The sequence below is a fragment of the Mesoplodon densirostris genome, chromosome 3 (genome assembly GCF_025265405.1).
Source record: "Mesoplodon densirostris isolate mMesDen1 chromosome 3, mMesDen1 primary haplotype, whole genome shotgun sequence".
Lineage (NCBI taxonomy): Eukaryota > Metazoa > Chordata > Mammalia > Artiodactyla > Ziphiidae > Mesoplodon > Mesoplodon densirostris.
This window is the reverse complement of record NC_082663.1, coordinates 14853001-14877673: the sequence shown is the minus strand read 5'-3', so window position 1 is coordinate 14877673 and position 24673 is coordinate 14853001. Positions and strand designations below refer to the sequence as shown.

Genomic DNA, 24673 nt, shown 5'->3' with positions numbered 1-24673 from the left:
ACAGTGCACTCTGAAGCCTACAGCCCAAGACAGAGGTCCTAGATATCTGGTCTGAGTGGCCCTGCATTCTTCCTGGACATGTATCCCTATTTATGTGTCCATTATAGGTGTTTCTAGGTGTTTGCTATTATAGAAAACAGGACACATACATTCTCGTACCCAGGTCATTTCAGGCTTGTCTGATTATTTCTCGAGGATAAAATTTTCCAGGAGTGGGGATGTTTGTTCAAAGGGTTCGCACATTTTTACCTAGACTATTTGGCAGCAAAAGTTTTCTGAGAGGTGTCGGTGCAGATTACAGCAGGCACAGCTGAGACACCCTGTCACGATGTATTTATGGTAGCAGGGATTTTGTAACTTCTATTAGAGTCTTAATGACATGCATTGTTTCACAGAGGAAACACATAATACTAGATTTCTGCGTCCACTTGTTAGGTCCTTCTCTGAACCAGAGTGGAGGAGGGAGGCATTCTTCTCAGTTAATTACAAGCGGGATGTTGATTCGCATCTGACCCCCAGAAATCCCAGTGCCGGTACCTGATGTTCATTTAAGGCCAAAGCCTACACAAGGGACCTTGCTGTATACCGCCTGGGGAGCCATCGGCCATTTGTTTGGGGAATCGTTTGTATGGATTTTTCTTTTAATTCTTATTCCTTTGCATTGTAAATATCCTTGTGAGTTAACCCTGGGCTACAGCAGTTTTGTGGTGGTGGTTCTAACTGTAGGGATTTAGGTAACGTACAACATTGTTGACGGGTGTGTGTCTGTGTGTCTGTGTGTGTCTGTGTGTGACTGTAAGGCTTATTATTTCTATTAATTACCCCTGGGAGATCTTTCCATGGACTTTGAAATAGAAGTGTTGAGTTCTGGGTGAAAATAACACTCCACCTTTTACAACGTATACCACTGTCATTTAGTACAGGTTTGCTTCTGTTGATCTCTGCCCACATTTTGTTCTTTCAATGATGTGTGCTAAGGGCCAAGGGGTATGTACAGCCCTCCCATAGCTTTCAGCCTCAGATTTTCAGAGGTGGGCAAGGGTGCCCTCTTTCTAGGCCTTCTCACCCTTAGCACCCTTGACATTTCGGCCGGATCAGTCATTGTAACGCAGGGCCGTCCTGTGCTTTGTAGGGTGCTGAGCGGCATCCCCGGCCTCTGATCACGAGATGCAGTAGTAGCACTCGCCTCCCTGAGTTGTGACAACGAAAACCATCTCCAGACATTGCAGATATGCCCTGGGGAGGAAGGGGGAGTGAAATCGCTCCAGTGGAGAATCATTGTGCCATGGCCACACTTTTGTAGCCACAGCTTAAGTTTGGATCACTCCCAAACTTTCTTCACCCTTCCTCATTTGTGTCGATTCCTAATTGCTTTTCATCTCTTTGGGTGATGGGGAGCACACATTTATCAGTGTTGAAATTTTATTCTCTTTAGGATCCAAACTCGCCCCGTGAGACTTGGACACTTAGAATCGGTTTTATCATCTATGTTGTGTCGTCCCATCTGGTGGGAACATTCACGTCCAGCTGTACCCTCTGCCCTCAAGCTTTTGTTGATCTCCCTCCTAGTGTTTTACCATATATTCCTAAAGTCCTCTCCTTAGAGCATTAGGGAAATATTTATTATACCGAGTAATCAAACTAGCTGTTGTTTTCCACCAGGAAAAAAGGAGGTCATCTTTTCTCAAGTTTTGAGAACATGTTGAGGTAAGTTATATTTATTGCCCTCTCCCTATATATTTTGTACAGTTTTATTCTGACACGTTTTGCTTTTTTTAAAAAATAAAAAGAAATACAGACTCAGATGTTGCCAAAATAGAAGAGACGTCCTGTGTACCTGTCACCCAGCTTCCCTGGGGGTGATATCTTATATAACAATAGGTAACAATAGTACAGTATCAAAACCAGGAAATTTTCATTGGTCCAGTTTACAGACCTCGTTCGGATTTTTACATCCACTCATCTGTATGTGCGCATGTGTAGTTCTAGGTAGTGTTACCACACCTATAGATTCATGCAACCACTAGCACATCCAGAATACAGAACTCTCCCATGCTTCGTGCTGCCCCACGAGAAACAGTCCCACCCTCCCCCCAGTCCCTAGGAAGCACTGATCTGTTCTTCTCTATAATTTTGTCATTCGAGACTGTTAATATAAATGGATGTTATATAAATGGAATCAGTGTGTAAATCCTCTGAGATTGGCGTTTTTCACTCGGCGCTCTTGAGACCCACCCGTGCTGTGTGCATCAGTAGTTGCTTTTTATTGCTGCGTAGTATTCCAGTGTACCGGTACTCTTTTAATACCTGTGCTAACATCCATTATCATTCTGAGGCTAGCAGTTATTTGCATAATATGCTATTCTGTCCCATGGCTGCTGAGAGCTCAGATTCTCATGGCCCTCCTTGTGTATTTCTTGCAGTATATTTCAGTGCTGCTGTCAAGGAATGTTTTGACTGCGGACCCTGTCTCAAGCAATTTGAGGTCGATTCATTCGAACCCGGTGCATTTGAACCCTTGCTCACCATCCTACCTACCAGCAGATTCCTACTCGTGGTCTCTTTCCCCGAGACAGAAGCTGTGTGAAATCAGTGCCTTTTGATGACTAGGCTGTCGAGGTCAGAAACGTGTGACAGCCCCACCTGGACCAGCCCAGACTTCTTGGGGTGCAGAACAAGAATGCTCCAAGATATTCCGGTCATCCACCAGTATCTTGGCAGGCCGGGATGGAAGGGGGTTTCTTTGATGTAAGCCAAGACTTCCACGGCCAGGGAAAGTGTCCTGACTTGTCGGGTATGTGGTCGTGGCCACCGTGAGGGATCGTCTGGGCGGAAGGTGGAACAGACAAGGCCCAGCCTCCACCCAAAGGCTGGTCACCCTGCAGGCTGAGAGCCACAGAGCACAGAGCAGGGACGCACCCTCACTCTGGTCCTGGGTCTGGCCAGTTTGGGAGGAATGCCCAGTGCAGGTGAGCCCAGGAGAGAGGGGAGTATTTCCCAGTTATTTCTTCCTGGGCTCCTTCTTACAGCCCACTTCTTACTGCTTCTGGTCCCATGCTTTGAAAAAAGAGTTTATCAGGCACAGGGGAGCAACATGTAGAGAGGTAATAAATCCCGTGGAAAGGAACTCTCCTTACTGGTTTTAATCGCCCCCCCACCCCCACCCCCGCGGTGAGGGGCCACATGACAGCTCCCCCGGTCCAAGGACACGCAGCCTGAACTCCCCTGACGCCTGCTGCCAGCTTCTGAGCCAGCCCTCCACCTAGCTTTGCTGTCTCCACCCAGGGTCCCTGACCCTGCTACCCTCTTCCTTTTGTCATTAAACTCTGAGCCCAGAATGAGCACTAGGTCCTAGAGAGACGCCCTGTGCTCTGCTGTTCGCCGCCTAGGTTGTCTATCACAGGGCTTCTCCACATATGAATTTCCTGTCCTTGTAACTCCTGTTTTCTATGAATAATGCCCACCTGCTCTTGTTTTTCTGCCAAATATGTGCCTAGAGTATGACCAGTGAGTGTTTCAACAGCAAGTAGGTAAGCTGTTGCTTCTCAAGTGTAAAAGAGAGATTTTGTTTGTTTGCTTAAACTGGTTTATATATGAGATTAATATATCATATATGTACATGTATACCTATGCGCATGTGTGAATGTCTGTAATATAGATACACATATACACATGTTACATATTCATATATAAAACATACCTGTTCAGTTTAGCATCATGGTTGCTGACTGAGGCAGGCAGAACTGTTGGGGTGGGGACTGAAGTATCTTATACCAAGGTCCTGTTGCCTAAGGGTTTTTTGGTCCACATCTAGTAGATGTATTGTTTGCTGTCCAGAAGCAGAATCTTTATGAGGCGGTGTTTATGAACTGCTTACAGTTTTCTAAGAAGATGAAAGTTATAAGCAGCCTCCCCAGTGTTTTAACACCCTACTTGCCTTATTAGAATGGGGTCATCAGAATACAGCCTTGTTAATCCTGAGTTTCCATAAATGTTTCATTCCTTTGGGGATTCTCACAAAAGTAGATACCATGTTCAACTTCAAGGATATGAAGTCAGGTGCACACTGTAAATTCTGGCGTTAATTTTCAGACCTTGAGAACCACTGAAATTCTTGGATGTGTCTCTTGGGAATGTAGCTTTTTCAGCTGTAACAATTTCCTTCTTGCCTTTGGGTAGGTCTGGTGGGCTAGCTTACTGTACTTTGGGTTCGAAAACCACGTTCACTTAAGGTTCTCTTTGAAAAGGCCAATGTGCCTTTTCTATAAATATTTTAAAGATGGAATCACCTGTTTTTCAAAGTATATATCAGAATAAAAAACATCTGATAAAATGAGCTCTTGGCTGTGAAGTTAAGAGGATTGGCTTTTGCCGTACAATATTTTGGATAGCAAGTCAGGGACTCTTTGCATACATTGTGAAGGGTAAATTGTGCATCTGTATTTTCATCATTGTTATTATTTTTCAGTATTTTACCATAAACATTAAAACATGAGTCATCAGTTTTAAGAGTAAAACAGGTAGCAAAAAGTGGTCTAGCTTGGCTGCCTTAGGCCTTGCCCTTTTGTGGATTGTATGCAGTGTTGAGAAAATGTGCTTCTGAAATTAAAATCTCTTTCAAGGAGTTCAGATGGCTCTTCACCGGGAATGTAACTTTATATTTATTCACTATTGTCTTTGAGATATCAGGTAGATTCCTTTTCTGTGAGGCACAGAGAACTAGGTTCCTTTACCCAGGATTTATCACCAAATGATGGGGTCAGAAATATGCCTTAGGTTGTGTCCTTTTGAGTCTCTTAAAATCCCCGTGGGCTTTTAAACCTCCACCAGATCCCTAAATGGGGATCTTTAGAGTTGGCATGTGCATGTGAATCAAGGAAACAGGATATGTCAGAAGAATAAAAGGTCCCTTGAGGGTGTTCTTTTGCATTATTATAAAATGTTTGATGAAGTTGAATAGCTGTTCCCTCAAGGAAAGTAAGTTTTTGGAAGCTAATTTTAAAAAATGGTATATCCTGTCTTTTTCACACCCAGCTTAGGACAAAATGACCTTTTAAAGAGGAAAAAAAAAGTATATTCTAGCAGTGTACTCTAACTCAAGTCCGTGGTTTATTTGTGCAAGGAGGAAATACAGTGTAGATTTAGGATTTAATATGGTGCGGGATTTTGATAATAATTTGAATACATGGAATCTGCATCGTGGCTTAGCCCTTGTGCTCTTTTCAGCCTCCACGCCATCTGCATTTTCTTTTGTCCAGTTGTTTAACTTGCAAAAGTGTATTGATCACTCACGTACGTACCTTGGGCTGGGGCTGTGCTAAGTTCTAGACATGGATTAATTCATTTAATCTGCCCCTGTAGCCTTATACGGTTGGTACCAGTCTCGTCTCCATTTTACATATGAAAATAGAGAGTCTTAGAGAAGTGAAGCAATTTGTTTAAGTTCACACAGCTGGGAAGTGGTGGAACCAGGGTTTGGACCCAAAGATATTCAGCTGAGTGGAACTGCAGAAGTGAAGCTGCACAGCAGTTTGTGGAGAAGGAGGTAAAGACAGAATCTGTGTGGAGAGCTTTGGGAATGTGTATTTGCTTCGCCATAGAGAGCAGACCAACGTCGCGAGATACAAGCCCCAAAAGAATTACCTGATTTGCCAGCGACTGCAACAGGGGATAGAAATTTTCCTATAATCAAACAAACCAAAGACATAGTCCTTCTGATTGCTTTTGTGATGGCAGCAACTGAACATTCATCCTGAGTGACAGGCATAGTAGGAGTTGTGTTTAGAGAGAAGATTTCAAAGAATAGCTTCAATGAAATATTTGTAGGTTCTGGAGAGCATCTCTATGGAAGGTGAAGGTCACACTGAATTTCCTGTCATTTTTCTTGGCTTTGGTCTGTTGCTGATAAACTCCAGATTCCCGTGAAGCAATGTTGAGAGAAGGCGCATTTGCTATGGAACCTGTGTGCAGTTTGTGAATCTTGCTTGTCATCTGCGGAGCTGATCGCTCTGTCTGCCCTGTAGATGTAAGTGGCACTCAGCTGACTGGTCGTGGTTTAGGACTGTTCACATCTTCCTCAGCAGAAATAGATGAAAATGCTATTTCATTCAAGTTTAAGGATGCATTTTTTTCTTTTTTTGGTAATAAAGACTTTCTTCTTTTAGAGCAGTTTTAGGTTCACAACAATTGATAAAACTTTAAAAAAAAAACCCATTTTGGACATTGACCTTTCAACGGATGTGAGATTTTTAAAAGATAATGGTTTACATCGAAATCAACTTTTTAAAGCTATAATTCAGTTAAGGTGGTGATATGGTAGCTGCTAATGTTTTTCCTTCCTAAGAAGATACAGATTTTGTAGTTTAAAAAAGAAAGTGCTAACCTGGTTGAATCAGCATGTTCTTGGTCATAAAGTGTACACTTTGGATGTTGCCAAGGGCTGGGTGCATCATTAGGGATGGAATTAGAAGTCTGTTTTATATAGAAGAGTGATTCTCAACAGGGAGCGACTTTGGCTCCCCGGGGACATTTAGCAATGTTTGGGGACATTTTTGGTTGTTACCACTAATGGGGGGAGGGGGCTACTGGCATCTAGTGGAAACCAGGGATGCTGCTAAACACCCTAGAAAGCACAGCACAGCCCCACACAACCCAAGTTGATTCAGTCCAAACGTCAACAGTGCCAAGGCTGGGAAATCTTGAGTTAGAAGATTGACTTGATTCTATAACCCTTTTAAATTTTATTTTAATTTTCTGTGTTTTCCAAGTAAAATTTTTCCTGTCAAAGCAGCTTCTGTAGTATAATTTTTAGGGATATGTGTTTGTTTGTATGATGCATTCATCTGATTGTTATTTAATTTTAGTATCTGAATTCTATTTATTATAGCTTAGTAATATATCTAGATCGATTGTTATATCTTAGTTATATTTATTCCAAAATTTTCTAAATAAAACATTTATACATATATATAAATCTATGTATTTATGTAGTGGGATATAAAGTAAGTTGTCTAGGCCTTCTTAACTAGGAGCTTCCACTTATCCTAAAAAGCAAAGGAACAGGCCGTAGGACAAGTTTGGTCACAGAATGTCAGGAAATGGATGTGTACATTTCTGAGATGGAAGAAAGCTAGCAGGGGCCAGCACTCAAGATCTGCCCTCTTGCTCTCTGACCTCTCCTGTCATTTGTCAATGTCCAAGCACTTGGGGTAGCAACCCTGATAATGAAAGAGCCAGCTTCTTTGAACAGGAGAAGTGAACCTGTACCAACAAATCCCACACCTTCTCTTTTCTGCTTCTCCCAATTTTGATGACTGTGATTTTTTTTTTTCTTTCTGCTTAATTTTCACCCAGTATGTTGTTCTGTTGCAAGCCATAGTAATGAATCACTGAAAGCTTGGTAAAGGCAGTTGAATCAGCAGGCAGAACTTTTATTTGCTGAAAATCAGTGGAAGAATACTTACTGTTTCTCACCAAACCTTCACTGTTCTCACCAAACCTTCAGGCAGGAGGGAAATTAGGTTGGGTTCATCTTACAATTCTTGGATTTAATTTGTGGTGTAGGAGTGAGTTTTTGTAAATTTTTGGCTTAATGAGGTATAAATGACATATAAAATTGTAAGATATTTAAAGTGTACATCGTACTAGGAGTGAGTTCTTTCCATGATTCTCCTCACCTTTTTCTCCCCTCTAGCAGGTGGACCAAAAAAGGAAATATTTATTTTCTATTACCTCATTGCTTTTCAACCCGTAAATGAGACATCCTTCTAGATGAATTTTAGTGTCATGCATGCTTTGTTTGTTGATTGGGCATCATTTAAATAAAAGGACTCCTCAGGGCTCTAAACGGGATGTTTAATTTGTTAGAACAAGGGTCCATACCACTATCTGCTAACATAACATTAATTTACTAAGTGGATAATTTGTTGCACATTAACCGACCCTGATGTGGAATTAAGGACTCTGGACGTGGTTCATGATGGAAATCTGGGCTTGGTATTGGTAATGAGGTTTCAGCAATGACATCATCACCAAGGCGTGGACTCACCACTCTGGACCAAGCCATGCCTGGTAAGGGACATGTACCAAGGACTTATTCACCAGCTCGGTTAGTTCAGATTAATGATAAACTCAAGGATGGTGAGTGATTTCTTTGCTTCAGAGATCACTGCTCATTAAAGACCAATGTTGATGGAATTCAGCGTGATTCAGTTGTGCCAGCAAGCCTGTGACTGACCTGGGATGCTTGTGAGACCAAGGCTGTGCTAAAGCTGGCATCTGGCTGTGGGTGGGATTCCCACCCATCCTTACTGAGACCAAGACTAGATGGAGAGGGCACCAGAGGACACCAAGGAAATACAGCTGACCAATTGATGCACCTTGAAAGGTCCCTCAGATTTATCTAGAAGCTATAAACCTCTACAACTGACAATAAGAATAGAGGACATTTATGAGACACTTACTTGGTGCCATGTGCTCTGCTGAGCCTGTTATATCCATCACCTCATTGAACGCTCTGCAGGTTAGGAACTATTGTCAATTCCATGCAGAGTTGAACAACCTGTGGCTTAGAGAGGTTAAGTAACAAGTCAAGTCACGCAGCTAGTAGATGGGATTCCAGGTCTCTTGTCTGACTCCAGAGCCTGTGTGTTCATTTCTCCTCTTCCAAGTTGATGTCTTGTGAGCTTATTACAGCTTTCCAAGCCAGGTGGATATTGCCAGTCTGGAAGATTGACTGTGGATTTTATCAAATGTTTGAACTTTTCTCAGGGCAGTAGGATCCCATGCTTGGCAGCGACTTTATTTCAAGGTTATTGTCATGGCTTGTGTACCTAGTTGAGGGTGTGTTTTGTCTAGGACTCCCTCAAATATAGGACAAGGCTGGGGCTCAGAACTCAATATTTGCAAATTGGCAAAATGAAAATAGTGGACTCGGCAGAAATAACGAGCCTACAGAATTAACAGTGACATAGTGGGCTTGTTGGGATATCACTGGTCCCAGTGAGGAGATGGCCATGGACATTTTGATTTGCCCTTTTGCCAGCCACTGTCTGACAGCATAGCTTTACTGATGATGGATATTTAGGTTATCTCAAGAATGGGCCCTGCATGCTCCCTAGAGGATTCCAGCGGAAGCTCATGAAGGACCTTGGAAAGGTTGTCATGGGTCAGAATCACTTGGAGTGGCTGTGGGGCCAGCAGGTGGGATCTGTGGTGAGCCTTCTTGGCCCAGCTGCTCTCACGTTGGAATATTAAGGTCTTTCTCCTTTTGTTGAGATCAGATGTTGCTCGTGTGCCTTTGCCTTTCCTGACTTAGCTAACTGCCCAGCATGTTCCCAGGGACCTGCTTTCTTTCCATAAGGAGCCCAGGCGAGCTGAGTGTGGTGTATCGTTTCTTGCCTTGACTGAGACGATATACAAGTTTTCAGCACTGAGGTGCAGAAAGTAACCCACATTATGGAGGTTACTCCTTCTCTGGTGTCTCTTCAGCAGCTGTGTCCCATGGCCTCCACTGCAGGTCTGGGCTTTGCTCTGCCTGTTGTATTCGGAGCTCTGCTTTTTCTGTCCTCATTTTTGAACTTTCGTACATACACGTGAATTGGAGCTCTAACTTGTCTTCACACACCTGCCCCTGGTTTGGCCACTGCTCAGGATTGATCGTGCTTCTGTGTGGGACCATCCCCTCCTGGTCTCCGGCCCTCACTCTCTGGCTCGTTGCCATCTGGGGTGTCTCAGTGATGACAGGTCTCTTCGTCCTCCCTCACCTGGAGTATCCACCCTACAGGTGTGGTTTCTCAAGAGATGACTTCATTCACAGACTTGTAAAGGAGGTTCTCTGACGCCAGGGGTGAAACTTGAAATTAATCATTTGATCTTGAGTTTCAGATGGCCGTGCGAGGAGAGGCAGAAAATCACAGTTTGAAATGTTCACAAGTAATTCATGGCACAAAGGCCAGGAGTCCTTCCAAAGTGACCAAGCATACAGCTGCCTGCTCTCTTGCTAGTCAAAGAGTTGATTGTTACCCAAGGTTTGGATTTTTTAAATTAATCGACAAGGGTGATAAGAAAATATCGATAGCTGCTTGGACCTTTTAAAATTTGTTTTTAGCACCTTTCAATTCTGAATATGAAAACCGTTTGTTTTATAACTGGGAAGAGAGCAGTGACTTTTGAGATTTGGGTTAGGTTATCCAACAGAATAGAAGCACTGTGAGAAACGCAGGCTCCTTTTCGGTGAACTTTATGAAAACCAAAGGGAAGATAGAATCCGTTCCTTATTTTTTGAGGAATAAACAATTTTCTTGCATTCTAGTGTTCACTTGGCAGTTGGCCAGGAAGCGTGCCTACAGCTCAGGAATCATCCCAAACCTAACTAATGGAAAAAGTCTGACTTGCTGGAGGCTGAAATTCAATACTGAGGCGGTGACATGGAGGGGGTGTGTGTTAGTGGTGGGGCAGGGTGGTGGGTAAAAGACGTTGAAGCCTTAACCCCTGGCAGCTATAAATGGAATACTCACTTGGGTGGCTAGAATTCATGCTTTTAAAAAGAGCTTTATTCTGCCATTTGGTCAGAATTAAGATATGATTTAATGTATTATGTCCAAGACTGGTCTAAAAACATACTCCTTTTCTTTTGATTTGAGCCAAGTTTAATTAAGAGCACTGCTTGACAAGCCCATTAAATAATTGAAACATTTTCCTTCAAAATCTTACCCTTAATGGAGGCATTATGTGCAAAATAATGCGTTTTCTAAAACCTGTATCGAGACCCAGACTACAGGAGGCACTATGTAAAAGGATTGCAGATTAGGGGCCGGCAGGTTAGAAAGTGAAATGATCCAGGTTGTGAGCTACAGGGAGCAGTGGGGACTGTGGTTAGCTGGAGCTCACAGACCTGAAAGAATTAAAGCTCCATCTTGCTAGGTCTTCTAGTTTTGTTCTTTTTTTTTTTTTTTGAGGTACGCGGGCCTCTCACTGTTGTGGCCTCTCCCGTTGCGGAGCACAGGCTCCGGACGCGCGGGCTCAGCGGCCATGGCTCACGGGCCCAGCCGCTCCGCGGCATGTGGGATCTTCCTGGACGGGGGCTCCCAGGGGACTGGGAACCCGCGTCCCCTGCATCGGCAGGTGGACTCTCAAGCACTGCGCCACCAGGGAAGCCCTGTTCTTTTTTTTTTTTTTTTTTTTAATGATTTTGTTGTTGTTGTTGGGGTATAGTTGGTTTACAACGTTGTGTGAGTTTCTACTGTACAGCCAAGTAGAGTTCCCTGTGCTATACAGCAGGTTCTCATTAGTTATCTGTTTTATACATATTAGTGTATATATGTCAATCCCAATCTCCCAATTCATCCCGCCCACCCTTCCCCCCTTGGTGTCCATACATTTGTTCTCTACATCTGTGTCTCTATTTCTGCCTTGCAAACCGGTTCATCTGTACCGTTTTCTAGATCCCACATGTATGTGTTAATATACGATATTTGTTTTTCTCTTTCTGACTTACTTCACTCTGTATGACAGTTTCTGGGTCCATCCATGTCTCTACAAATGTAGGTCTTCTAGTTTTTGTGTTTCTTTTTCATTTTTTTCATTTTATTTTTTTGGCTGTGTTGGGTCTTAATTGTTGCGCACTGGCTTCCTCTAGTTGTGGCGAGCGGGGGCTACTCTTCATTGTGGTGCTTGGGCTTCTCATTGCGGTGGCTTGTCTTGCTGTGGGGCACAGGCTCTAGGCGTGTAGGCTTCGGTAGTTGCAGGACGCAGGCTCAGTAGTTGCAGCATGGTGGCCCTAGAGAATGGGGGCTTCAGTAGTTGTGGTGCGCAGGCTCAGTCGTTGTGGCGCACTGGCTTAGTTGCTCCGTGTATGTGGGATCTTCCCAGACCAGGGGTCGAACCCCTGTCCCTGGATTGGCAGGCAGATACTTAACCACTGTGCCACCATGGGGAGTCCAGTCTTCTAGTTTTTCAAGAGAGACCAGATATGTAGATTTCTGTGAATTTTCCCAATTTGTAAAATGTTGACAAGTAATGCTGAACATTTTGGTTTTCACCGCGTGGGCCAAGCACAACTTGACTGGGGCTTGTGTCCTCTACATAGTGAGGCCGTGATGTTTCTTAACTTTGGAGCAAAAGAAAGGACTAGAATGGCCTCTCTTTTCCTTTGGGTTAGTTTTAATTTGCTTCCAAAAAATTTTTACTGTGTTGTGAAACCGCTTTGCAAGGGTGGTATCTAGGTTGAATTTCTGCATTTTCAGAATGGATCCCCATGTAATTCAGTCTTTTCGGACTATTCTTTGTTTTACTTGGCTAAGCCAGGGATAGAAGTTGGATAATCTTGTCTTTTGGGATAAAACTTTATTTTTCAATTTTAAAAGTTTACTATTCTTTTTCTTTCTTTCTTTCTTTCTTTTTTTTTTTTTTTTTGCAGAGAGGAGAGGTTTGGAGGGTTGGATGCCATACCAAGATTCTGCTCCATCCCTCTTCATCTTTGCATTCATTCACCAAGACTGAGCACCTCCCCACAGAACGTAGTATAGAGGGAAGGCCGTGGAAGCACACCGCCTGGGTTTGGATGCTGTCCTCCTGCTTGCTGGGTGTGTGGCCTTGGGCAGGTGCCTCGTGTTCCCATGTATAAATTGGTTTTGACCATCACCATTCAGTACCTCATGCTCCTATTTGTAAAATGGGTTTGATCATAACTCTACTGTCTTAGCTCAGGCTGCCATCACCAAATACCACAGACTGGGTGGCTTAAACAACAGGCTTTTAGTTTCTTATGTTTTTGGAGGCTAGAAGTCTGAGATTAAGGTACTGGCAGGTTTGGTTTCTGGTGAGGACTCTGTTCCTGCCTTGCAGAGGACTGCCTTCTGGTTGTGCCCTCACATGGATGTGGGGAGAGAGAAAAAGAGCATGTGGGATGAGCGAGGTCTCATAGAAAGACACTAATCCTGTTGGCTTCACCCTTATGAGCTAATTTAACCCTCAAATACAACCCCAAACCCATTAAACATTCATTCCCCATTCACCCCTCCCCTGGTCCCTGGACACCACCAATTTGCTTTCTATCTCAATGGATTTGCCTATTCTGGATATGTCATTTAAATGGTATTGTACAGTATGTGACCTTTTGTGTCTGACTTTTTTCGCTTAGCATGTTCTTGAGTTTCATTCACTTGGTAGCACGTATCAGTACTTCATTCCGAAGAATATTCTAGTGTTGGCTCTGATTTTATATAAATAAGTGTGTATAAAACACATTGTATGAGAATGTCTGTTTATTGATATATTTTATATATATGTAATATGTATATGTCTGTACTTATTTATGCTGATTTCTATCTGGCAGGAGGCCTGCATTTAGAGAGAAGGGAATGGATGTACTTCCGTGGCCTTGGAGCAGAGTGTCAGGGTGGCTTTAACACAGGTCCCACTTTGTCCCTCTGTTTTCAATTGGTTTAACCAATAAACTTATTTTAAATGGTTTATCCATACCCCCCACCCCCTGCCGACATACGCCAGAGGTAAAAGAGTCTTTAGAAAACATAATGGTAACTTCATTCACAGGAGCCTGAGGCTCATCCTTTGACCGTCCGTTTGCTCACATGTGTGATTTCACAGGCATGATCACACAGTTGTATATTGGTTTCATCATTCACCTTAAGTATTGCCAGCTGATAGGAATTTATAGCTTTTCTGCTCATAACTGCTTAAGATAATATTCAGAGGTGATTTCTGCGTTAGTTTTAAGAGATTCATTAATTTTTTACTCTTTAATAGTAGAGAGGTAAAGGTAAGATTTTATATTACATTTTATTTATTTTTATTTTTTATTTTTATTTTTTAAATTTATTTAATTAATTTATTTTTGGCTGTGTTGGGTCTTCATTGCTGCGTGCAGGCTTTCTCTAGTTGCGGCGAGGGGGGCTACTCTTCGTTGCGGTGCACAGGCTTCTCATTGCAGTGGCCTCTCCCATTGCAGAGCACAGGCTCCAGGCTCACGGGCCTCAGTAGTTGCGTCACTTGGGCTCAGTAGCTGTGGCACGCGGGCTCTAGAGCGCAGGCTCAGTAGTTGTGGCGCATGGGCTTAGTTGTTCCGCGGCATGTGGGATCTTCCTGGACCAGGGATCGAGCCCGTGTCCCCTGCATCCGTAGGCGGATTCTTTGCCCCTGCGCCACCAGGGAAGTACCTCATGGTGGGTTCTTGAATGTAGATAGTTTTCTCTACATCAGCCAAGGGGGTTGAGAGGAGAGGGGGTGAATCAGGAGACATGTCCGTGGAAGGCCTGGCGGGATCTGCAGCTTTCTGGCACTTCTTGGTTTGGGAGATGGGATGGGTGAGGCTGTCAGCTTTGCACCTGGTGATGGTAGAGACCTTTAAGCTGGGGGTGGAGAAGGAGAAAGCCTAGAGAGATAATTTGAGGTGGATCGGGCCATGCTGGATTTTGATGTCCAGACCTTGGTGGTTAACGAGTTAAAACCACTGTCAGGTGGGATGTCAGTGGGCATTAAACAGTTTTCTTCCCTTTTGACCAGTGACTTTCAGTGAGGGTATTTTGGCCCCAGAGGACATTTGACAATGTTTGCAGATCTTTGCTTGTTACAACTGGGGATCGGGGTTATATAGTGAGTAGAGGCCCGTGATGCTGCTAAACTTCCTGCAGTGCACCGGACAACCTCCCACAGTAAAGACTTATCCGCCTCTGTTGTCAGTGTTGCTGACGTTGGGAAACCTGCTTTAGGCCCTTTCTGAAGTAAGGCATGCCCGTTCCTTTAGTCCTCGGAGCAACCCTCCAGGTCCTCATCCCAGTCCGTAGTGGGGAGGGTTTGCGGGAGGTCCATTTGGGACCCTACCCCTCATTCCCATCAGGACGCCCTTTCAGAAGCCTGCGGGTGGCCCAGGGATGGGACAGCAGCTGTTCTGCCAGGCAGTGGGTACCCTCAGGGCCTGTAATGGATATGGGCCGTGTGTGAGAGACACTTATCACTTCTGTGAAAAATGCCAAGATGTCTCTGTTGCTTCTGACAGAGTCTGCAGTTGAGGATGTGTCTGTCTAATCTAAGGGGGCTTTTTTCCCTTTTTTTTTAATTTGCCACGGAAGATATGGAACAGGAAATCGGACTCGACAATGGCTGGATTGTTCTCCCTCCTCAGATGTCACTTTGTTAACAAGTTACTCTTCACTTCCCCCAGCTCTTACCCCGGACCCGTGCATTGTCTGCGTGTGGGTCAGTGCGCAGGGTGATTTGCGTGCGAACGCTCCGGCCGGCCAGTTAATATCTTTGAAATCAGGAGTTAAATTTCTTAGTTCCACCCAGAGAAGGGAGTGTATTCTCTAAAGCAAACAACAAATGATCACTTGGTGTCACTGGGTTCCTGGGAGCCATAAAACATATTTGAAAGTGGGTTACGTCTAAAGTAATGCTGTCTTTTGCTGCAGGCGACCTCTGCAGACCTTTTGTGCTTGGTGGCCCTTGCCAATCAGTGGACCTGAAATAGGCCTATGGCCCTGGCAGGTGGGGGGTTTTTGATTGTGGGAGAGTGGCTGGCCTTAGTGCGGGAGACCATTTCCTTTGTCAACCCTCTTCCCCCCGCCCGCCCTCTCTGTTGAGAGCCCTGGGACTCTGGCTCCAAGGTCAGTAACAGTTTGGGAGAAAAGGGTTTCAAGGTCAGTAAGGGAGATGATTATCCTCAGAAGACAACAGTGAGCTTTGCAGAATGAGACCAGACACGTGTATGGGACTGAATACACTAAATTCGTTCTTGCAAGTGTTTCCTTCGGAGGGTTTGGAAGCCAAGTGTGTGTTGGTTTGCCGAAAGAATCAAAACCGTCTCTCGAAAAGGGGCTTTAGACTGCCCTCCACAGCAAGCGTGATTCATTGCCTCATGTTATATGTGTCAGATACGCAAGACTCATCTTGTTAACAGAGGCTCTGGGCCACTCTCCGGCAGTTTGTGTTTTGTGTTTTGAGTGATGGTAAACTCGGCGTTCCCAGCTCGGCTTCTCTGTTGCAAATACTTCAGCTGCAGGAATACAGATCCCCCATTTAAACACACAAGTCCCCTTTGTGTTTTTATCTGCCCTTCTTGTGTCATTTGTCTCTCTCTGCATTTTATTATGGCTATTTTCTGTATTTACTAGTGTTGTTTCTGATTAGATTAAACTCTTGGAGAGCAGACTGTCTTTTATTCATTTTCAGGCTGTTGGGTTGTTCTCTGAGCCAGGTACTGGGTGGGCTGCTTTTACTAATATTCATTCCCTGATTTAACCCCCTAACTGTTGGTCATTGGCATTTTGTAAAGTAGGAAACTGTGGCTCAGGAAAGCTAAGTGACAGGAGAGACAGAATTATGTGGGATGAGGAGGAGGATGGACTTGCTTGGGTGCAAATCCTTTTATGGGACATGAGTTCCATGTGAATAAAGGTGTTTTTTCAAAAAAGAAAAAGCACACCCGTTCCACCGCCTGTTAGCTCTGGGACCTTGGTCAGGTGTTTTTAATGGCTCTGTGCCTCGTTTCTCACATCTGTTAAATGAGGCATTATCCGTTGCTGGCTCATAGGATGGTTAGAGTTAAACCAGTGGGCGCACGTGAAGTGCTTAGGATGGCGGCTGGCACAGGGTCAGGGTGTCCTGTTACTGTTTTTCTCCAAGGTTACGTGGTCAGTGGGGGGATTGGAGTCTGGTCTGCTGGATCCCGAAGCCCATGTCCCCGTCATTGAATTCTGTGACTTCCTGACCCTGGCGTGGTGCCTTGTCAGCCAAGGGCTAGGTCAACATTTGCAGAGTGAATGAATGCATTTGGAATTTGGGTGGCGGTGGTGGTGAGATACAGGTACAATGAATTTGCTGAAAGGGGAGAATCTACCTTGGGGTTCATGAGAGAAGTAGACCACCAGGTCAGAGTTCTGGAAAATCCTTTTGCACACCTTCTCCTGGACTGAAAAAGCAAATGGCCTCTCAAATCAGTCATTTTAAATGTGGAGAATATGGCTTCATGATGGTCTGGCTCTAGAAGCTTCCAGGGAGCCAAGACATTGGGGGGTGGGAATTCCGAGTGCCCTTCTGTGTCTAGAAAAGGAGTCTGGCCAGCCCTGGGGGGTAGCGCAGTAGAGCCGGTGGTGAACAGGCCAGGATGTGCTGTGTTTTTTAGGGTATAGCTATCACTTTTATTATTGGTTTCTACAAATGTGAGCCCCAGAATCTGTAATACAAGCTTTCTCACCTATTTAAATGCTGTAGAGGTCTGTTTAGGGCAACTAAGACACAGAAGGTCAAGGTCATCATTAATAGGGCAGGGCTGGTAAAAGACAAACATACTCTCCTCGCCCAGCGTCAAGATGGGTGGAGTTTGTGCCGAAGTCCCCATGTCCTTGGGTCACTGTTAGAAGTCTATATCCTTCTGTCCGTCCTAGCCCAGGTGGTGCCAGCCCTCCCATCTAGCAGGGAGGGCTGGTATCATGAGTCATTTATTTATGTACTGATTTCTCCGTCATGGGACAAAGGTGCAGCGAGCAGGCCAGGGCCTCCCAGGGTGGGTGAGGTTGATGCCCAGGCTAAAAGGGTGCATTGCTGGCAGGGCAGCGGGCAGAGACTCAGGGCAAGCTGGGTGGGACCTGAGAAAAATCCAGGCGAGGCTGAAGGGGGAGGAAGCGGCCAGAGTGTGCATAGGCCATAGGCCGCAGGAGGGATTTTGTCTGCATGGAAGAGGCTTTAAGCAAGACAGGAAGGAGGGTTTGCAGGGATCATGCTGGTTCCAAGGCGGCTTGTAGATTGAAGAGGGCTAGATTAGGTGTAGGGGACTAGGGCGGGGGTTGAGGTCGGGGTAGAGGTGGATTGGACATGGGGACCAATGGCTTGGCTGGGTTGGACCAATGGCTTGGATGGAGCGACCCCCTGGGGTGTGAACAGCCAGTTTGCCTCTCACAGCTGCTTGCCTCCTTCTCTGCTGGGTATTTGGGGAAATCTGCCAGTTTTTCTGCAGTCAATCTTCAGATCCCCGCACACTGGGCTCCAGGGTGGTTTTTACTCTTCCTCAAGTACATTCCACTTTCTAACCTATAGCTCACGGAAACCCCAATTAAAAACACAATTGCTTTGGACAACTCTTATTACATCCGCAAGACTTTTTCCTCTTTCTGTTACCACATTCAGCGTATCTGGTCATGGATGCGAGCAGAAGAGGGCAGTTTCAGGGTGAAAAGCACATACTTTCTGCTGCTTAATGTATAATTAATTGTCTAGTTTTATTTGTCTTAACTCTAAGCCACCAATAACTCAGATAACGAGCCGACATGTGCAATTACGAGTTCAAGAATTTAGAAAACGTAGCTGCTAAAATGGCTGTGGGTTTTGTATTACAGTAAACAGATATGTTTTTCTTCCTCCCTTTGGTTAAAAAAAAAATGTCACAGGGCAATTTGTGTACCCAGTTCCCCCAAGCTGTTTTAATCATCTTGTATACTGGGCATGTGGAATTCACATTCTTAGAGCACTTCTGACTTATCACATTCTTTTATTGTTATTTCAGAGATTAGAGACAAAGATTGTTCTTTTATATCCCCCAGGTGAATGTTGAACTAAGGTAGGTGAGGTTGGGGCAGGTGAGGATGAGTAATTCATATTTACCTTTGCTGGTTGTCACTGGGACGTTGTATATATTCCCGAAAATGAGAAAAAGCACATAAAAAGAAGACATTGCATTCATGCCTTTGTACACACACCACCATCTTAGCTCACAAAGTTACATCTGTAGAGTCTAACAGAACTTCCTGGTCCAGTGCCGTAGCCACTAGCGCACGGGGCTAGTGGGCATGTGGAAAATGTCTGTTCTGAACGGAGGTGTGCACTGAGTGTAAAATATTCACCACGCTTTGAGAATCAGTGCAGAAAAAAAGAATATAAAATTCTTGATTTTTTTTTTTTATTTGTGGTACGCGGGCCTCTCACTGTTGTGGCCTGTCCCGTTGCAGAGCACAGGCTCCGGACGCGCAGGCCCAGCAGCCATGGCTCACGGGCCCAGCCGCTCCGCGGCATGTGGGATCTTCCCGGACCGGGGCACGAACCCGTGTCCCCTGCATCGGCAGGCGGACTCCCAACCACTGCGCCACCAGGGAAACCCTTGATTTTTATATTGATTGTACGTTGCAGTTAAAACATATAATCTCTGTGGGGTTAAGTAACAGATGTTATTTAACAGATATTATTAAAATCAATCTCGCCTGTTTCTTTTCTTTTCCCCAAAGGTTCGTGATTGCTAGAACATTTAAAACCGTGTATGTGGCTTGCATCAGTTTTGTTGGGGAGCGCTGGGCTCAAGAGACACTTACCTAGGAGGCAAGTAGGGTCCCTAGGGAACTGCCCTCCAGGGAGCAGGGAGCTCCTGGAAGTCTCTCCCGGGAGTCCTGGGACCTGATTTCAGCCACTGTTATCCAAGGGGGACAGTACAACTTCCTCTGTGACTTTGCACAGCTGCTCCGGCCTCCCAGGCCTCCCCTGCCCGCCAGCAGTGCTTCTCGGAAGAATTGGGCTTATCTCCCAGTCTGTGATTGATGACAGCGAGAGGGCACGCAGACTTGCAGGTCAGCGCTTTCTTAGAGCAACAAGAGTTCAAGGAGTTCTTGAGATGAATGGGGCCTGTGGACTTGTAGTGACACCTCTTCAAATGCTCGATGGCGTTTGGTGGGTCACCCTGATCGGGCCGAATTCTCGGTTAGGCACCTTTTGTCCTCACTGGTTTTCTGTGATCCACTTGCATTTTAAACAAACCTCTTTGGTGGTGACGGGGGTACTTCTGCTCTTTCCCATCAAAGGAAGGAGTCTCTGAACCCTTTAGGCTCTGCCTTTCTAAATGACTGGATTTTGGAGCCCAAATACGACGTCCCCAGGAGAGCCATCACCGTCGCCTGGATCAAGGCAGTGGAGATGAGTGGTGATTTCTCTAGATTTCCAGGGTCTGTTGACAGACTGCTGTGGCATTTGTAGGGGGGGACAAAGAAGCTTGGATTGTACGACGTAAGAGGCCTTCGAGTTTGCCTGGTGCTAGTAAGAGGGAGAAGTACCCAGGCATTCTGTGCAAGTCTGGAAGGAAGATGCATTGCTGTTGGCGCAGCTGAGTTATGGTTAAACACAGATTTACGTGGGTTTGTCCAGGGATGCTGGTTTCACGCACCAGTATGGCACTTTCAGTAATCTTGGATATTATGGTGTTTTCTTGGCGAGCCAATACAATGGTGGTGGTACTGCAGAGTCCCTGATAATGCTAGTGAAGGACATTTGCTTACAAAGCGTACATTTTTTTTTTTTTTTTTTTGCGGTATGTGGGCCTCTCACTGTTGTGGCTTCTCCCGTTGCGGAGCACAGGCTCTGGACGCGCAGGCTCAGCGGCCATGGCTCACGGGCCCAGCCGCTCTGTGGCATGTGTGATCTTCCCGGGCCGGGGCACGAACCCGCGTCCCCTGCATCGGCAGGCGGACTCTCAGCCACTGCACCACCAGGGAAGCCCAAAGCGTACATCTTTAGGTAACGTTTAGCAAGGCAGTTTTGTTAGAGGTGCAGTTTTGTGAGAACTTCTAAAATGATTTTTAAGTAACATGTTTGGAAATGACGTTCGGCTAAATAATTTCAAGACAAACACTTGGCTTGCAATGAGCGTAAATTATTGGGGTAAATAAGAGAGGCGGAGACATACTTCGCGTGCATAGTAAATTACTCCCGAGCGGTGCATTCTGCTTTGTGGGCAGGCTGTTCACCTCGTTAACTAACTTCCTTCCTTTTCCTTCCTTTTCTTTTTCTTCCTTCCCTCCCTGCCTCTCTTCCTTCCTGGTTTCGCTTGGATCTGATGTTTTCCCCTCTTGGGGCAGCTGTTCAGATCAGTGGTTTAAGCTAGGTGTTGTACCCGTTTAAGCTGGAGTTTGCTTTGCGCAGGGGTCTAAGAAGGGCATCAGGTGTTTCCTAGGAGTCAGAGGAGGTGTGAGGATGTCTGAATTGGTGAACTTGCGATGCGGGGAGGAAGGAGCCCTCGTTTGTTTGGGTCCCGCCCACCCCTCCCTGAAGGCCTGGGCCCAGAGTCAGGATGCGGTCCCCCCCTTCCAGCTCTGCCCGTCTGGAGTTAGTCCCTGGGCGCTGTGCAGGTTTTAGAGCTCCATGGGCATTTGGTTCTGCTGTAAGGTCAGGGGACGAGAGCCTCCCTTCTGGACCCTTTCTATCCCGTGATAGCTTATTGGATATTTGCTCGGCCTGACGTCTGAGTCCTGAGCTTCCTCGCCCGTAGTCGCGTTCCTGCCATGGTTCCGTCTTGCAGAAAGATGTGAGGCCGGGAGGAGAGGCCGGGAGCCGGGCAGTGGCCTGAAGCTGGCCTTGGGGGCAGAGTCCTGCCTCAGTGGAGCTGTTGCCTGGCCCCGCCTACCCCCATCCCGTGTCCACCCTGCTCCATAAGAGGGGCCCCCCTGTGTCAGGGGTTCACCCTGGTGGGGTTGTGTTGCACGCAAGCCCTCGCTGCCAGCCATGAGTCGGGCTTTTTTTTTTTGTGGTACGCGGGCCTCTCACTGTTGTGGCCTCTCCCGCTGCGGAGCGCAGGCTCCGGACGTGCAGGCTCAGCGGCCATGGCTCACGGGCCCAGCCGCTCCGCCGCATGTGGGATCTTCCCAGACCGGGGCACGAACCCACGTCCCCTGCATCGGCAGGCGGACTCTCAACCACTGCGCCACCAGGGAAGCCCAAATCGGGCTTTTTACTGAGCGGGGCAGTTGGTGTGTGTGTGTGTGGTGAGGCTTCAGGTGTGGCTAGAGTGGTCTGGGGAGGACGGAGGCGGGCGGGACGGAGGAGGACTGGGCTGCTGGCCTCCACTCCTAGGAAATTTCCTTTCGCCCCTCTCTGGGCAAGCAGCTCTTGGCTGGACTGAGCCTGCTGTTCTCACCGCTGGCCCGCGGGTAGTGAGAGGTTTCCCGGGAACAAGAAAGGGGAGCACAGGGCCTTCGCACTGGGCCAGGGCCACTTTGGTGCTGGTGGGGCCTGGCAGCCAGGGGTCCAGGAGGAGCCTCCCTTAGCGTCAGGACTCAGAGCTTCGAGTCACCCGCCCCAGTGGCCCCGGGCTTGGCTTATTTATGTCCCCCGCCCCCCATTAGGATCTTAACTACAGCCCTGGCCCCTGCTTCTGCCCACCTACCAGTTCTACTCGAGGAGATCTTGAGAATTTCCAAGCTTTGAGTGACTCGAGTCTTATGGACTGAGGTGGAATTAAAAGTTGATACCTCACAGGGCTTCCCTGGTGGCGCAGTGGTTGGGATTCCGCCTGCCGATGCGGGGGACGCGGGTTCGTGCCCCGGTCCGGGAGGGTTCCGCATGCCGCGGGGCGGCTGGGCCCGTGGGCTGTGGCTGCTGAGCCTGCATGTCCGGAGCCTGTGCTCCGCGGCGGGAGAGGCCACAGCAGTGAGAGGCCCACGTACCGCAAAAAAAAAAAAAAAAAAAAAAAAAAAATTGATACCCCAAAGGCTTGGCTGCTGGGAGGTTTTTTGTGTTTGTTTTCTAACAAATATAGATGGAAAAAAGTCTACTGCATTGGAAAACAATGTAATTTGGCCCCCGTTTTATTGGTAAGTGGGGAGGCTTCAGTGGTCTCTAGAACCTGGTCGGTTAGAGTTTGAGACTTTTCTTTCTCGGACTAGAGGAAGGTGAATGCCTTCGTTTTTCGGTGTGTGGAGCTGTTCATAGTTTACAGATGGTGGTTAAGTAGAGCAGGTAGGCCAGTTGACAGTGTATCTTTGTCACTGGTCCTCAGCTAATTGGCAGGAAATTGGACCTTTCACCTTGAGACTCCCACTGGCCCGTGGTGGCGGGGGGTCCCGTTCATCCTTCAAAACCCTGTTCCCGGGCTTCCCTGGTGGCGCAGTGGTTGGGAGTCCGCCTGCCGATGCAGGGGACACGAGTTCGTGCCCCAGTCCAGGAAGATCCCACATGCCGCGGAGCGGCTGGGCCCGTGAGCCATGGCCGCTGAGCCTGCGCGTCCGGAGCCTGTGCTCCACAACGGGAGAGGCCACAGCAGTGAGAGGCTCTCGTACTACAAAAAAAAAAAAAAAAAAAAATCCCTCGCTCCCGTGAGGCCTGCTTCCTTCGCCAGCGCCCCACACGCGGGTTCTGTGTGTGTCCCCAGATGAGTCCCGTGGCGTCAGGTCTGGACTGCAGGTTTCTGGAAGTCAGGTTTGTCTGTGACGAATCTTTGTCCTGTGTCTCTGGCCCAGCATCTTTGTTTAGTCAGTCGGGGACCATGTCTCTCCATGGAGAATTCCTGATTATCCCCTCACCTTCCGAGTGAGCCTGTTTAATCTCCACAGTACCCTGGAGGGAGGGAGGGTTTATTTCTGCTCTTCTGAAGATGAGGAAGCCGAGGGCTGTGGAGGTTAATTTGCCCCAGGCCACGTGGCTAAGAGGCAGTACAGCCAGGATTCCCATTCAGGCAGTTGGACTCCTGGATTTGAACCATCATTGGAAACCACTACACTCCAAGGTAACCTAAGACAGTCCCTGATGGAGGCACATTCTACGGAATACCTGACCTGTATTCCTCAGAACTGCCAAGGCCTTTAAACACTGTCACAGAGCAGAGAAGCCCTGAGGAGGCATGAGGACTAGGTAGAATGTGCTGGATGGGATCCTGGGACAGGAAAAGGACGTCAGGGAAACACTGGTGTGAAATCCACACGAAGTGTTGGGTTGCATTCATAGTAATGCATCTGTGTTGGCTCCTTAGCTGTGATGAATGTTAACAGTTGAGGGAACCCAAGTGAAGGTGTGTGGGGGCTGTCTGTATTAGCTTTGCAACTTCTCTGTAGAATCTGAAACTCTTCAAAAAATAAAAGGTTGACTTAACAACAGCCAAACCACCACAAACCCCACAGCCTTCTGCCTCTCTGGCCTGTCGTGTGCCAGCTGCCTTTGTGTTCTCCTCCATGTCTTGTACCTGCCCTCCAACGGAGAGGCCTGTGTCCTTGGAGAAGAATCTCAGATTTCAGCCCAAGTTAGTGATGGAGACATAACCCGGCATTGCCACTGGGCTGTTGGATACACTGCCTTTTTAAGACAGCGTCATTCTCTACCCAGATCTCTCTGGAACCCAAGAAGAGATGGAATGGGTTTTGGCACAGGAGAGAAATAATTTTATTTAGATAAAATCATGGTAGATGTCGAATGGAACAGACACAGGCACTTCGGTCACTTACACTGTTTCCACCACCCTCAGCAGCCCCGTCACCTTCCTGATGGGTGTAGCCTGTCTTTGTAAGTTATTTTTAAGTGCTTCGTAGCTGGAAAGCAACCGAAGTCGTAGTTTTGGTGGTTGGGAGGAGAGGTCAGTTCCCGTGGTTATTTAAACTAGGCCTGTGTGTTTTTAGGTTCTGTAGCTTGGCATTCAGAGGAAAGCGAAATGAAAGTCGTACAATGGCTGAAAGCCCTCCTGGGTGTGACCTGGGAGGTGCTGGCAGCAAGACCCCAAATATAGATACTGCCACGCTGTGTCAAGGGCCCTGTGGCTTCGGAGCACTTTGGTAAGCTGTCTCGTGTGATCTTCTTGGGCTTGTACAACAGACACTTAGATGACTCCTCAATTTGCATGGAGAAGTCTCAAGGAATTTACAGCTGTCCTGAGCTACGGCTAGTAGACCTAGATTTGAGTCCACACCTTCTGGGGAAG

General features: G+C 46.6%; 1 protein-coding gene across 3 annotated transcripts in view; it reads left to right on the top strand.

Annotated features, from left to right (window-relative positions):
* The window catches only part of MYO10 (myosin X), a 226110-nt gene that overhangs the window by 10107 nt on the left and 191330 nt on the right, over positions 1–24673 (top strand). Inside the window, exons 2-3 of one of the 3 annotated variants that reach the window (XM_060092747.1) lie at positions 1663–1707; positions 2424–2794. The exons of the other annotated variants lie outside the window; for them this stretch is intronic. The gene's annotated coding sequence lies outside the window, so the exon portion shown is untranslated. The remainder of the gene's footprint in view (positions 1–1662; positions 1708–2423; positions 2795–24673) is intronic. 3 annotated transcript variants of the gene reach the window in all.